The sequence below is a fragment of the Podarcis cretensis genome, assembly GCF_951804945.1.
Source record: "Podarcis cretensis genome assembly, chromosome: 4".
In the NCBI taxonomy this organism is placed as follows: Eukaryota; Metazoa; Chordata; class Lepidosauria; order Squamata; family Lacertidae; genus Podarcis; species Podarcis cretensis.
Window position 1 is genome coordinate 78,777,617 of NC_137173.1, and position 15,575 is coordinate 78,793,191.

Below are 15,575 nucleotides of genomic sequence, written 5' to 3' on the forward strand. Positions count from 1 at the left end.
TGCCCATTGCATTTGCTCTCCCTGCCTTGTAAAACTGGTGTAGGTTTTGAACTTGAAGCACACATTGTCTTCCAGATTGCATTCTGGTATCTTGATGTTCATTGTTGTCATATTATAACTAAACAAGCAAATGAAATGGAACGATAGTTTGCCTGGTTTAACCAAAGGCCTCCTTTTGCTTGGTCAACACAACATATCATGACGCCTTTTTGCAAATTTTCCTTCCCCAGCAAGTCATATTGTGTGTTTTGTGAGTTACTAGGCTGCTGGGGTAGGGACGTGGATGGTGCTGTGGTCTAAACCACAAAGCCTAGGGCTTGCCAATCAGAATGTCAGCTGTTTGAATCTTCGCAACAGGGTGAGCTCCCATTGCTCGGTCCCTGCTCCTGCCCACCTAGCAGTTCGAAAGCACATCAAAGTGCAAGTAGATAAATAGGTACTGCTCCGGCGGGAAGGTAAACGGCGTTTCCGTGGGTTGCTCTGGTTCGCCAGAAGCGGCTTAGTCATGCTGGCCACATGACCTGGAAGCTGTCTGTGGACAAATGCTGGCTTCCTTGGCCTATAGAGTGAGATGAACACCGCTACCCCAGAGTCGTCTGTGACTGAACCTAATGGTCAGGGGTACCTTTATCTTTAGGTTACTGGGGTAGAAAGAGATGTAGGGTTACTGTTTTCAGAAGTAACTATACTGCTCAGCAGAGCAGCCTAATCCTGGGGCCGTTGCGTAAGGGTTGGTTAGATGCAGAATTTAGTGTCTGGTGTTTGTTCATTTCTGCTATGCCCCTGGGCTACTATTCTGCTTGCTAGGAATTTGGTATTATCGCATATCACAATAAAAGCAAAACATGTAATGGAATTTTAAGAAGATAAAACACCTAGGACGTATGCTGACTCCAGAGTCAGATAAGATTTCATTCCATAACGCTTTAATTAATCTCAGAATGTTGCTGTCTCTTTAGATTCAGGGGGTGATTTATAAGCTGTTTTTTAATAAAATATTCAAAACAATTTGCCTTTTTCTGAGCTTTTTATATCACCATGATTATTTTGCTCTGGGAGGGCAAGGCAAGTTTGAGACTCAGGAATTCAGCCCGAGGATTCGGTTTTTGGGGGGTGGGGGTCGGAACTGCTATGCAGAAATGAATAGTAGTGGTGGTGGGTGAAGGCTTTCTCATGGACTTGACTTTCCTTAAGTGAAAACTGATCTTGTTGTTGTTGTTGTTTAGTCGTGTCCGACTCTTCGTGACCCCATGGACCAGAGCACGCCAGGCACTTCTGTCTTCCACTGCCTCCCGCAGTTTGGTCAGACTCATGTTTGTAGCTTCGAAGACACTATCCAACCATCTTGTCCTCTGTCGTCCCCTTCTCCTTGTGCCCTCCATCTTTCCCAACATCAGGGTCTTTTCCAGGGAGTCTTCTCTTCTCATGAGGTGGCCAAAGTATTGGAGCCTCAGCTTCACGATCTGTCCTTCCAATGAGCACTCAGGGCTGATTTCCTTAAGAATGGATCGGTTTGTTCTTCTTTCAGTCCATGGGACTCTCAAGAGTCTCCTCCAGCACCATAATTCAAAAGCATCAATTCTTCGGCGATCTGCCTTCTTTATGGTCCAGCTCTCACTTCCATACATCACTACTGGGAAAACCATAGCTTTTACTATACGGACCTTTGTTGGCAAGGTGATGTCTCTACTTTTTAAGATGCTGTCTAGGTTTGTCATTGCTTTCCTCCCAAGAAGCAGGCGTCTCTTAATTTCGTGGCTGCTGTCACCATCTGCAGTGATCATGGAGCCCAAGAAAGTAAAATCGCTCACTGCCTCCATTTCTTCTCCTTCTATTTGCCAGGAGGTGATGGGCCCAGTGGTCATGATCTTCGTTTTTTTGATGTTGAGCTTCAGACCATATTTTGTGCTCTCCTCTTTCACCCTCAATAAAAGGTTCTTTAATTCCTTCTCACTTTCTGCCATCAATGTTGTGTCATCTGCATATCTGAGGTTGTTGATATTTCTTCCGGCAATCTTAATTCCGGCTTCGGATTCATCCAGCCCAGCCTTTCGCATGATGAATTCTGCATATAAGTTAAATAAGCAGGGAGACAATATACAGCCTTCTCGTACTCCTTTCCCAATTTTGAACCAATCAGTTGTTCCATATCCAGTTCTAACTGTAGCTTCTTGTCCCACATAGAGATTTCTCAGGAGACAGATGAGGTGATCAGGCACTCCCATTTCTTTAAGAGCTTGCCATAGTTTGCTGTGGTCGACACAGTCAAAGGCTTTTGCATAGTCAATGAAGCAGAAGTAGATGTCTTTCTGGAACTCTCTAGCTTTCTCCATAATCCAGCGCATGTTTGCAATTTGGTCTCTGGTTCCTCTGCCTCTTCTAAATCCAGCTTGCACTTCTGGGAGTTCTCGGTCCACATACTGCTTGAGCCTTCCTTGTAGAATTTTAAGCATAACCTTGCTAGCATGTGAAATGAGTGAAATTGTGCGGTAGTTGGAGCATTCTTTGGCACTGCCCTTCTTTGGGATTGGGATGTAGACTGATCTTCTCCAATCCTCTGGCCACTGCTGAGTTTTCCACACTTGCTGGCATATTGAGTGTAGCACCTTAACAGCATCATCTTTTAAAATTTTAAATAGTTCAGCTGGAATACCATCACTTCCACTGGCCTTGTTATTTGCAGTGCTTTCTAAGGCCCATTTGACTTCACTCTCCAGGATGTCTGGCTCAAGGTCAGCAACCCCACTACCTGGGGTGTACGAGACATCCATATCTTTCTGGTATAATTCCTCTGTGTATTCTTGCCACCTCTTCTTGATGTCTTCTGCTTCTGTTAGGTCCTTACCACTTTTGTCCTTTATTATGGTAATCTTTGAACGAAATGTTCCTTTCATATCTCCAATTTTCTTGAACAGATCTCTGGTTCTTCCCATTCTGTTGTTTTCCTCTATTTCTTTGCATTGCTCATTTAAGAAGGCCTTCTTATCTCTCCTTGCTATTTTTTGGAAATCTGCATTCAATTTCCTGTATCTTTCTCTATCTCCCTCGCATTTTGCTTGCCTTCTCTCCCCCGCTATTTGTAAGGCCTCGTTGGACAGCCACTTTGCTTTCTTGCATTTCCTTTTCATTGGGATGGTTTTCGTTGCTGCCTCCTGTATAATGTTGCGAGCCTCCATCCATAGTTCTTCAGGCACTCTGTCCAACAAATCTAAATCCTTAAACCTGTTCCTCACTTCCACTGTGTATTCATAAGGGATTTGATTTAGATTGTATCTTACCGGCCCAGTGGTTTTTCCTACTTTCTTCAGTTTAAGCTTGAATTTTGCTATAAGAAGCTGATGATCTGAGCCACAGTCAGCTCCAGGTCTTGTTTTTGCTGACTGTATCGAGCTTCTCCATCTTTGGCTGCAGAGAATATAATCAATCTGATTTCAATGCTGCCCATCTGGTGATGTCCACGTGTAGAGTCGTCTCTTGTGTTGTTGGAAAAGTGTGTTTGTGATGACCAGCTTGTTCTCTTGACAGAACTCTATTAGCCTTTGCCCTGCTTCGTTTTGCTCTCCAAGGCCAAACTTGCCAGTTGTTCCTTTTATCTCTTGGTTCCCTACTTTAGCATTCCAATCTCCTATAATGAGAAGAACATCCTTCTTTGGTGTCACTTCTATAAGGTGTTGTAAGTCTTCATAGAATTGGTCAATTTCAGTTTCTTCCGCACCAGTAGTTGGTGCATAAATTTGGATTACTGTTATGTTAAAATGTCTGCCTTGGATTCGTATTGAGATCATTCTATCATTTTTGAGATTGCATCCCAGTACTGCTTTCGCAACTCTTTTGTTGACTATGAGGGCCACTCCATTTCTTTTGCGGGTTTCTTGCCCACAGTAGTAGATATGATGGTCATCCGAACTGAATTTGCCCATTCCCGTCCATTTTAGCTCACTGATGCCCAGGATGTCAATATTTATTCTTGCCACCTCATTTTTGACCACATCCAACTTACCCAGGTTCATGGTTCTTACATTCCAGGTTCCTATGCAATATTTTTCTTTACAGCATTGGACTTTCCTTTCGCTTCCAGGCATATCCGCAACTGAACATCCTTTCGGCTTTAGCCCAGCCGCTTCATCAGCTCTGGATCTACTTGTACTTGTCCTCCGCTCTTCCCCAGTAGCATGTTGGACGCCTTCCGACCTGAGGGGCTCATCTTCCAGCGTCATAACTTTTATATGCCTGTTGTCTTTGTCCATGGAGTTTTCTTGGCAGGGATACTGGAGTGGCTTGCCGGTTCCTCCTCCAGGTGGATCACGTTTGGTCAAAACTCTCCACTATGACCTGTTCATCTTGGGTGCCCTGCTCGGCATAGTTCATAGCTTCTCTGAGTTCTTCAAGCCCCTTCGCCACGGCAAGGCAGTGATCCATGAAGGGGGAAAACTGATCTATAACACAATAATAACATTAGTTTGAAAGACAGCGGTAACTTAATGAAGGTAACATAGGATCTCTGTGCATAGGATCCTAAAGAATTAATGTTCTGATTATGTACATTCACTTAGTTGGATCTATAGTGTGTTGAGGTTAGTGATTCCCCCTGCTTCAGTTTAGCATGAAACAGCCCTTTTAGGAAATTCCTTCTGAGCCTCAGGAGTGATTTTTAAGGGCTGCCACCCCCTCTGTAAGCATGGTTTGAATCATAGAATCGTAGAGTTAGAAAGGACCCTGAGGATCATCTTACCCCCCCCCCCCCAGCTGCAGTGCAGGAAGATTCAGTTGTCCCCCCATGGGGATCAAACCTGCAACCTTCTTTGAAGACAACCCCATTTTTATATTTTCAACCAGTAATATTTGAGAGGCTTTTTAATTCTGTAGCGGTCCTTTAGTGTGTTTAGTTTTCAGGAGGGAGAGCTTGCATATTTATATGTACATACAGTGGTACCTTGGTTATCGAACGCCTTTTAAGTCGAACGTTTCGGAACTTGAATGCCGAAAACCCGGAAGTAAATGAAATGCCTCAGTTTTCGAACGCGCCTCAGAACTCGAACAGGAAACGTGGCTTCCATTCTGAGTTTTCTGTTTTGAGGCTTCCGCTTTCGGTTTTCATTTTTCGAACATTTTGGAACTCGAACAGACTTCCAGAACGGATTATGTTCGAAAACCAAGGTACCACTGTACAGTCATACCTTGGGTTGAAGTAGTTTCTGGCTGAGCATTTTTGGGTTGTGCTCCACGGCGACCCGGAAGTAACGGAGCGTGTTACTTCCGGGTTTCGCCGCATGTGCAGACACTCAAAATGGCGTTGTGCGCAGAAGCGGCAAATCGCGACTCGCGCAGATGCGGGTTGCGTTCGCTTCAGGATGCGAACGGGGCTCCGGAACGGATCCCGTTCTCATCCAGAGGTATTACTGTATAGTGTTTATAAGCTTTTAATCTTGCTTTCCTATCCAAGGAAATAGAAGAGTAGAAGTCTTGACTTATCATCACAACACTTGTGTGGCATAGCTTAGCTCTGACTGTGATTGAGTCAATGGTACATCGTGAGCTTCATGGCTCAGCAGACATTTTAACTTGGGTCTCCTAGATCTCAAGTCTAGATAATGTTTCACGGTGGCTCTTTAAGAGGTCTTAAGATCTGTTTGAACCTAGGTAGTTTACCAGAATCCCAGCCGTGGTACTTTACCTCTGTCATAACAATGTTTAGTTGGACCCAGAATTACCAGAATGATAACGGAATTTAAGGAAGCCCATCAGCACACAAGAAAACAAATGGAAACACATTGCTGTGATCAGATGTCTAATGTGCAGACAGCATTTGCTAAAGGTGCTTGTTTACTTGTAGTGATTGAAGAGTGATTAAAGAATAAAGACCATCTATTCAAAGACAATTGGAGACCTTCTGCTATGGAGATGTTTAACTATGGAGAAAAGTGAACAAAAGTCAGAACAATAAAACATTATTTTGTAGCTAAACAACCAGGGTGTCAAAAGAAAGAAAGAAAGAAAGAAAGAAAGAAAGAAAGAGAGAGAGAGAGAGAGAGAGAGAGAGACTGGCATTAATTTAAAAAGCACTCTTCATAACTTGATGGCCAAACACAGGGGCGGAATTTTGATGGTTTCTCTGAACACAGAAGTTAGGTATGCCCTCCTTCACTATCTTTTGCAGTAAGAATGCCCCAGGATATAAAACAGTGACTTAATGTAATGCATAGAAGACTTCTCAGCTACAGCATGAGTCACCCACTGTTATGTATATTCATTGATGGAGCAGACATCATTCAAATTCTGGAGCTTACTGATGCTCTTCTAGGAGTGGAATGTGTGCAATATAACATCTCAAATGAAACTATGCATACCACTGAGAGGTTTGTTGTACTGCCCTAGGACAGAACAAGCGCTTGCATTGATGTGGTCAAGGGCAGAAAGAAGTCGCTTGCAAGGAGGATTTGTGGAAGGAATTCCACCAACGTGAACTACTCTTGAACAGCATGCAAAGAAGGCAGTTTTCTAGGTTGGTCGTGCCTGGAGACAGACTCTTGTTTCCAAGGCCTTTCCTTCCCCAAAAGGTTTAGGGTGGATTCAGGTGGGTGACGGAAACTGTACATGGCTTTCTTCTGGCTGCCCAAAATATCAGGACAGGGAATGCAAAACTTCCCTGTTCTCTTGTGAGGCTGAATGCTTCAGCAAATCAGTCTGATAAACCAGAATAATCTTCAGCATGTATGTTTGTTAAATTTAAAAGCCAGCGTAACTATCTAAGAACATATGCCAGATTTCCTACTTGGTTTCCATTAAATTGCCGTCCTGTCTTCTGCTCTCAGACTTTGGCCTATCAACACAAGAAATCCACAAAGTTTTATTGATAAAACCAACTGTGTGTCATCACTGAAAAGGTCGGCACACCAGCTACCTAACATTTGAAGATGGGGACAACTTGAGAAGGTGCACCTCAAATTCTGGGTGGGCTTGTGGAATTGAACTGTTTTGGAGTACTTTCCGTTTGGGTGTGTGCACTCCTGTGTAGAGCCTTGGTTTTTTTAAAAAAATACATATCAGGGATGGGGCCTTCAGTCTGCCATGGTGTTATTGGAGTCTCATCAGCCCTGACTTTTGGCGATGCTAGCTGGAGAGTTCTGGTCCAACAACATCTGGAGGGCAACAGGTAGACAATACAGTGCATAGAGCTGTGTGAGGACAAATTCCCATCTCTTACTGATTATTGTAGTTTCTACTGGTACAGTTATGCGAAGTTCAAGCAAGTCCCGGGAACAAATTACTGATCTTTATTCTTGTATGGATTGGTACCATGCTGCTCGCGCTCTGCTTAAATTTGGTCTGTTGCTGAACATTGCTACTTCAGGTGGAGCCCATAGGTGTCTGTTAACAGAAGATACTGTCATTTTAGGACTCTCCCTTCTGAACGGTGTTTCTCAGAAATGATGGAAGTGTACGGCAACAGTGACGTGAAAGTGAAGTGATTGGAAATTTTGTGTAACGTGCCTTAACGGTTAAGCATTCTGGTTTGATTGTTGCTCAAAACATTATTTGCTTAATGACTTAAGATGTGCACCTTGGATAACAAATTACCTTGAGCACTCATTTCCACCTAGGATTTAATGATGTTCAGGATTTAAAGCTTTCTATAGGCAGTGGCGTCAGTAAGGAAAGCTAAGCATGGTCTTGTTCTTCAGTACTCATTTCAAAACACGCAAAGTAGGGAGTGGCTTGAGAAAGAGAAAGGAAATAGAAATAAGCTTTCTGAAAAGGTTTGAAGGAAAGCTGTGACCATAGCTAGCTAACTTAATTTTATCTCGGTATCCTTTGTGGAAGGATTTTCCTGTGAGCAATCTAGATTATAACATTCGTAGGCTAGACTCTTACTGAGCATCAGAATCACTTAGGCTCTATGTGACATTCAAAAATTAAATGTATAAGTCTGTTAACTAAAGGAAGTCTGGATTTACAATTTTATTAAAGTATACTCACTAATAAGGACTTCTCTATGAATCAATATAGCCTCTGCAGAAATTAGCTGGTAGGAAATCTTTACAAAAGGACTGGCATTATCGCCTTGATAATGTTTTAATGTGAAAGAAAAGTCATATAAAATTTTATATTGCTGGTATTCAGTACCACATAAAACCAGATACACAGGCTCCAGCGGCATAAATGCTATATATAATCTCTAACTAAAGGCAGATTTTATATATTTGGTAGGATTGTTCCAAGATAAGAGTTTTCTTTATGGGAGGATACTAACAGCATCCCCAGCTTTCCATTAATATTAGGCATGTATTCTTTAATCAATTGCTCACTCAAGGGCATTATGACCAAGCGTGGAATCTTTTAACAGTAGTAAATTCTGGCATGCTTAATGAAAATCAGTGGCATCCAAATGTATGTTTGGAAGGTTTCTCAAATTGTAAAATATTCAGAGGAGTATATGCGAATAAGGATGGATAGACAGGTCAAAGTTGTGAAAAATATTGGGTTCTTCTCATTAACGTCATGAAAGTAAGATATATTAACAGGGAGTACCCGACACTGCCTGGGATTTTTAAAGAACCCACCAAATACTGTGTTTTTTAAATGGATTGTGTTATTGGCCACTTTAGACCCATCACGCCAGAGTTACTTTTTGATTCGAAATCTTGATTCAAAATGGCAGCCAGCATACCAATGGCAATGAAGTCTGCTTCCCCCTCCTTGGGGAATGTCTTCACAGAGTTTGGAAATGTTATCTCTAGAGGTGGCGAAACCTATGTCAATAAAGCGGCACCGTCACACTCAAGTCACCTTTTAGTTGGTGCCTGGCACTCAAACACTGACCCCTCCCCACCCCCCACAAGTTTGGCAACAATGTCTGGGTAGGCGGCTGAACCTATGAAGAACAAACAGACAAACCACTTTCCAAAATATATAGTAGATAACAGAAATAGCCAATATGGTGCCCTCCAGAACAACTCTCCTCCCTGACCATTAGCAATGGAAGCTGGGATTGGTGAATGTTATAGTCCACAGCATCGGCTATCCCGGTGTAGAATTTACAAAATATTCTGTTTTGTAAGCAAATTTTAGTAACCTTTGTTATGATTATAGTGTACAGTGGTACCTCAGGTTACAGACACTTCAGGTTACAGACTCCCTAACCCAGAAATAGTACCTCGGGTTAAGAACTTTGCTTCAGGATGAGAACAGAAATCACGCGGCGGCAGCAGGACACCCCATTAGCTAAAGTGGTACCTCAGGTTACAAACAGTTTCAGGTTAAGAATGGACCTCCAGAACAAATTAAGTTCTTAACCCAAGGTACCACTGTATTGTTTTTATTTACAGTGAAAATCCTCACCCTACTTAATCTGGGAAGTAAGCCCTACTGAATCCAATAGGCCTTCTGAGTAGGCATAGTTAGGATTGTGATGCTATTTTTTCTCTTTTTCTGTATACATATGCATTTTAAAATTATAATTAATCATGTGAGACAGATTTTTACCCCATGCTAATGGGGCTTGGACCAAAGACAGCTCAGGCAGCAGCTAGTCTCGTTCTTGCTGGAACAAAATATGTTCCTTTCCTCCCACGTTGAGAGCAGACCAGGATGTATCTCAGGGTTTGTGTCAGAGTTGGAACTATTTATGAAACTAATCCATATTTTTGAATGATTTCCACATCTAATCCTGCAGGACTCTCTATTTGAGTTTTAAAAGCAGAAACGACATGATTGGATTCATGCTCAGATATTGTATTCAGATAGCTCTGAAGGTGCCATTAGATTGACAAGTCTGCAACAGCATATTGTTTATAGCATTCTGTCATTAGTCTTTGACACAGTAGTGCAGTCAACAATCAAAATACAATATAGCAAAATTTAAAAAGGAGGAAGCCTTGGAAGTCCAACTAGAGGGGTAAGTGTGCTTTTTAATCAAGGCACAGTCCATATTGCTGCTGGATTTTTAACCCTGTTGTGTTTATTTTTAGGGCATGGTAAGTTATTGTTGACTGCGTCAGCATAAAGAATCACACTGTTAAACTTGCTTAATATTCTTTATGATCAGCTCCTGGTTTTTTAATCATTCTTATGTTTCTTAAGCTACACCAATTCAAGCTTAAACCTTTTTTTGCTTGATCTTTGGCTAGACCTGAATAATATGGGAGAATGACTTCTCCTTCTTAGTGAATCTGTAGTGCTTCTGCAACGTCCACTATGTTTTTCAGGCTGCAGTCCTATATGTACTTACCCAGGAGTAATTTACACAAGGCTTACTTCCAAGTAGACTTAATGTAGGATCTGAAATGCTCTAATACTCTATATACACTTTCTCAGTGCTGTTTTTGGGCAACTATGTGGTCTTTTCCCTTGGAAGATGGTTGATTATTTGAGTACGCATCTCCTTTTTGTTAGGGTCATGAAAAAAAAGATGTAGCATGATGTGATGGGATGATGAGCTGCTTGTGCGTAAAAGCTTAGTCCCTCAGAGTTTGCTCAGCTTAGCAAGACTCTGTCTTTAGCGGAGCCCTTAAGCGTGGCTCCCTCAATCGCTGGCAGAATCCGACAGTGGGCGTTTACGGAATCTACTCCAGCATAAAAGCTCCTTGATGGAAACGCGTCGTCTGGATTCTCGGCGCGACAGTTTCCGGCGAGGAGTGGGTGTACCTATGGGAGGACCTGAGACTTCTCCGCTGTTATCGCTGGAAGACTCCCTGAGCCATTCCTTCGTTTCTCTCTCTCTCTCTGATCTCCCACACTCCCCCTGCTGGTGCTTTCCTCCGCTGCTGAGTCTCTCCTGACTTCTGAGAGACCCTCCACCTCCTGCCTTTCCGATGGCAGTTCCCTGACATCCACCCCCCCTCCAGGGCCCCCTTCACCCCCTCCCGCCCCTTCCCCTGCTGGCGGTGAGGATGGAAAACCCCGGAAAGAACACTCCTCATCATCAGAGGACTCAAACACTTCTCTCCACTGCCTCCCGTCTCTTCTCCCTGTGTCCTCTTCCTCGTCGGAGTCTATTCCCTCTTCCAGCCCTGATTCTGGGAACCCTTCAAACTCCTCTTCCTCATCGGTGGTGCCGAAGTGTTCCCTCCTGAACCGTCCCACGGGCTGAGGTTTCCTTGGAAACTGTTGATGAAACGTTTCTATTAAAACCTCGTCGTTGACCTCCTCTGCCGGCACCCATGTGTTTTCCGACTCCGCTTCCCCTTCCCATTCTACCAAATACTCCACCTGATTCCCTTTCCACCTGGAATCAATGATTTCTGCCACATGCATGTTGCGTTCCCTTTCTTCTATGACCGGTGTTTGAGTAACCCCCCTCTCACGTTCCCCCCACTCTCGCCCCTCTCGGTATGGCGACAGTAGAGACCTGTGAAATACTGGGTGCAGTTTCATGTGGTTGGGCAATCTGAGTTTGAATGCTACCGGGTTGACCTGTTGTATGACCTCAAAGGGTCCCAGCCATTTGGGTCTCAATTTCTTACACCCTCCCTTGAACGGCAGTCCTTGGGTGGATAGCCACACCCTGTCCCCCACCCTTATGGTTTCACCTTCCCTTCTGCTTCTGTCTGCTTGCTTCTTGTATTCTTCCTTGGCCCTCTCTAAGTTAAGTTGGAGTTGCCGGTGGATCGCTTCCATCTCTTCAACAAAGTGTTCCGCAGCCGGGACACTCCATCTCTCCCCTCCTTCTCCTGGAAATGCCCTGGGATGACACCCATAATTGGCCAGGAAGGGACTTATCCCTGTGGACACATTCTCCGCGTTGTTGTAGGCAAATTCTGCCAGGGCCAACTTATCTACCCAATCATTTTCTCTGTCATTTACATAACACCTCAGGTATTGTTGTAAAATCCCGTTTGCCCTTTCCGCCTGCCCATTTGTTTCTGGGTGCCGGGCAGTTGAAAAATTGACTTCTACGTGCAGTAAGCTCATGAGCTTCCTCCAGAACCTGGAAGTAAATTGTTTCCCTCTGTCGGAGACCACCCTCAAGGGGGCGCCATGCAACCTGAAAATATGCTTTACAAACAACTTGGCGGTTTCTTCCGCTGTGACCGCGTGTGAACAGGCTATAAAATGGCACATCTTAGTTAATAGGTCCACCACCACTATGACAGCTGTTTTCCCTTTGGATTTGGGCAGATCCGTCATAAAATCTATGGATACTGCCTCCCATGGCCTTTCCGGTGTGGGTAAGGGTTCCAATAGCCCCGCTGGTGCCAGCCTCTCCCCTTTCGCTCGCTGGCACCTGTCGCACCCCCTAACATATTCCCGTACGTCTTCCCTCACCTTGGGCCACCCAAACTCCCTGGTAACCAACCACATGGTTTTGTGCTGCCCGAAGTGCCCCGCTGTGGGGCTGTCGTGTAACTGCTTGAGCGCTCTGCCCCTCAGTTCCCCATCGGGTATGTACAGTGCCCCTTTGTAATACAACGCCCCATTCTTTTCCTCAAACCCCCCTGTGTTCTCCCCTGTCCCCCTGAGTTCTCTGAGTTTCTCTTGGGCGTATTCATCGTTCTCGGTACCCTCTACCAGTTCTCTTTGCCCCACCAATGCCGCCCCACACACCCAGTGGTCCTCGGGGATGATATGCCTTTCCTCAGGTGCTCCCTCCCCCTCTAAATACTCAGGTTTTCGAGAGAGAGCGTCCGCCCTGACGTTCTCCGGTCCTGGTACGTAACAAATTTCAAAATGAAATTTGGAGAACTCCTGGGCCCATCTCACTTGTCTCTGGTTCAGTACTCGGGCAGTTCTCCAGTATTCCAGATTTTTGTGGTCGGTCCGCACTTGGACCTTGTGCTGCGCCCCAATCAGCAAGTGTCGCCATCTCCAAAACGCTTCATGAATGGCCAGCAGTTCTCGGTCGTATACGGTGTAGTTCCTCTCGGATTTGTTCAACTTCCGCGAAAAGAAGGCACACGGTCTCCATTCCGACGTATCTTTTCCCGGCTGTAGAAGCACGGCCCCACAGCTCAGTCTGAGGCGTCAGTCTCCACTCTCATTGGTTGCTGTAGATCCACGTGCAAAAGTTGTTCTTCCGACGCAAACGCCTTCTTTAACCTTTCGAACGCTCGCTGCGCCTCTTCCGTCCAGACAGATTTCTTCTTGCTGCTGAGACAATCAGTGATGGGCGCCGTTAAGTGGGCAAAGTTCTTGATGAACTTCCAATAGAAGTTTCCGAAGCCCAGGAACCTTTGCACGTCCTTCTTAGTTTTCGGTGTCTTCCATTCCAGTACCGCTTGAACCTTGCTAGGATCCATGGCCAATCCCTTGTCTGACAACCGGTACCCCAGGAATTCCACCTCTCTGGTATGAAACTGACATTTCTCCAGCTTCACCCACAGCTGGTTTTCTTGCAGTCTGCTCAGTACCTCTCTTACGTCTCTCACATGCTGCTCCTCATTCTCTGAGTACACCAGGACGTCATCTAAGAACGCTACACAGTTCTTGTAGAGCAATGGTCCCAGGACGTGATTCATGAACGATTGAAAACAGGCCGAGCCCGCCTGTAGACCGAAGGGCATAACGAGGTACTCAAAGGCTCCCAAGGGGGTGAACATAGTGGTTTTCCACTCATCTCCCTTTCTCATACGTATCAGGATATACGCCCCCCTTAGGTCCAGCTTGGTAAAAATTTTACCTTTCCTCACCCGGGTCAAAATGTCATCGATTCTGGGCATGGGGAAAGTCACTGGTTCTGACACTGCATTTAGGGCCCGGAAGTCCACGACCAATCTGGGTTTATTAGTATTTTTTTTGTCCACAAAGAACACTGGGCTGCCCCCCACCGCTCGTGACTCTCTGATGAAACCTCGCTTGTGATTCTTGTCAATGAACTCCCTTAACTCCTGCATCTCCCTGTCTGACATTGCATACAGCTTGCCCACTGGCAATTGTGCTCCTGGGAGTAAGTTAATTTGACAGTCAAAGGGTCTGTGCGGGGGCAGTTTATCTGCTTCTCTTTCGCTGAAGACGTTAACCAGGTCGGCGTATTGTCGTGGTACCTTCCCTTTATCTGTTATTTCCATCCCTGCTAGCGTAGCCTGGTTTTTTACTTGGGCTTCCCCTTCCTTGCAGTGTGCCAGGCAATGCGCTGACCCAAAGGAAACTACCCGCTGGTGCCATCCCACTAGCGGATCATGCAGCGCTAGCCAGCTCATTCCCAAAATAATGGGCGCTCCTCCCAAGGTGGCCACATTAAACGCTATCAGTTCTGTGTGTCTTGCCACCCTCATTATCATTGGGACAGTCTGCTGGTTAACTTCCCCTCCCAACAGCGCCCTCCCATCAATCGTGGTCACCTGCAAAGCGTTACTTAAAGGGATAGTCTGTATCTGGTGTTCGGCTGCAAACTCCTTACTCATAAAATTACAGGAGCTCCCTGAGTCCAATAGCGCCTTTATCTTTAGTGGGTGTCCGTTTGGCAGCTCTAACGACACCTCTATTACAAGCGCTGGTCTTGGTGGTTCCGGCGTGGGCACATTCACTGCTCTTTGGCCTGGCTGCTGTGCCCTGATGGTGGCAGCCAGGCGTTGGCTTTTACTTGCTCCTTAACTCCCTCCTCCTCCCCCCCAACAGCTCCCGCCATCCCTTGCCATTCCTTTCTTTGTGGGCAGACTCTGGCAAAATGACCTGGCTGTTGGCAGAGAAAACATTTCTTGGCGCTCTTTCCCTCCTTCCGCCCTTCACTAGGGTTTGAAACTGCGTGCGCGCGCGCTGTTCCAATTTCCATCGGCTCTACTGGCGGGAAATGCTGCTCGGGAATCTCTGGAATGCGGAAATCCCTCCAACGTTCCCCCCTCCCTTCCCGCTTCTCCAAAGCTCTCGCCTCCTGGCGCGCTCCTATGGCCAGCGCTGATTTAGTCAGCTGGTCCATAGACTCCGCCCTGGGCGCCCGGGAAAGTTCGTCCTTCACCGCCGAAGATAGCCCTTCTTCGAAGAGCATTTGTATGTGTTCCGCCGACAATTCCCATCCCAATTTATGGATCAACATGGTGAACTCAGTCCAGTACTCACGTACAGATCGGCTCCCCTGTTTACACCCCATTAACTGTCTGCGCACCACTCCCTGTTCAATCTCGCTGGAAAACATCAGATCCATGGCGCGAAAAAACTTCCTCGAGTCCTTTAGGGTGTCATTATTAGCTGCCATCAGGGGTCTCACCCAGTCCTTCGCCCCCCCTTCGAGATGGCCAATCACAAACGCTACCCTCGATTCCTCATCAGGAAAGTCATCAAACTGCAGATTGAGGGCATATTGCATCTCTGTTCTAAAGGCTTGATAGTTCCTGGGATCCCCCCCAAACTTCGGCACCAATCCTGGCACCTTCCTCGTGAGTGGCTTTCCCCTTTTCTGCATCCTGAGCCCTCCTCTCCTCGAGCCTAGCCGTTTGCAGCGCTAGCTGGACCTCCAACATCCTGTACCTTTCTTCCAGGCTTGGACCAGCTCCAGCTCCTCCTGCGTCTCCGGCTCCGGCTGGGTTGCTCATGATGCCTCTCCTTGCACAAGCGGCTTTCAGAGACTGTCGGATTGCTGTGATGGGATGATGAGCTGCTTGTGCGTAAAAGCTTAGTCCCTCAGAGTTTGCTCAGCTTAGCAA

At 45.7% G+C, this 15,575-nt stretch overlaps 1 protein-coding gene across 2 annotated transcripts in view; it reads left to right on the plus strand.

Annotated features, from left to right (window-relative positions):
- The window catches only part of NCK2 (NCK adaptor protein 2), an 84,694-nt gene that overhangs the window by 18,194 nt on the left and 50,925 nt on the right, over positions 1 to 15,575 (plus strand). The window lies entirely within an intron of this gene.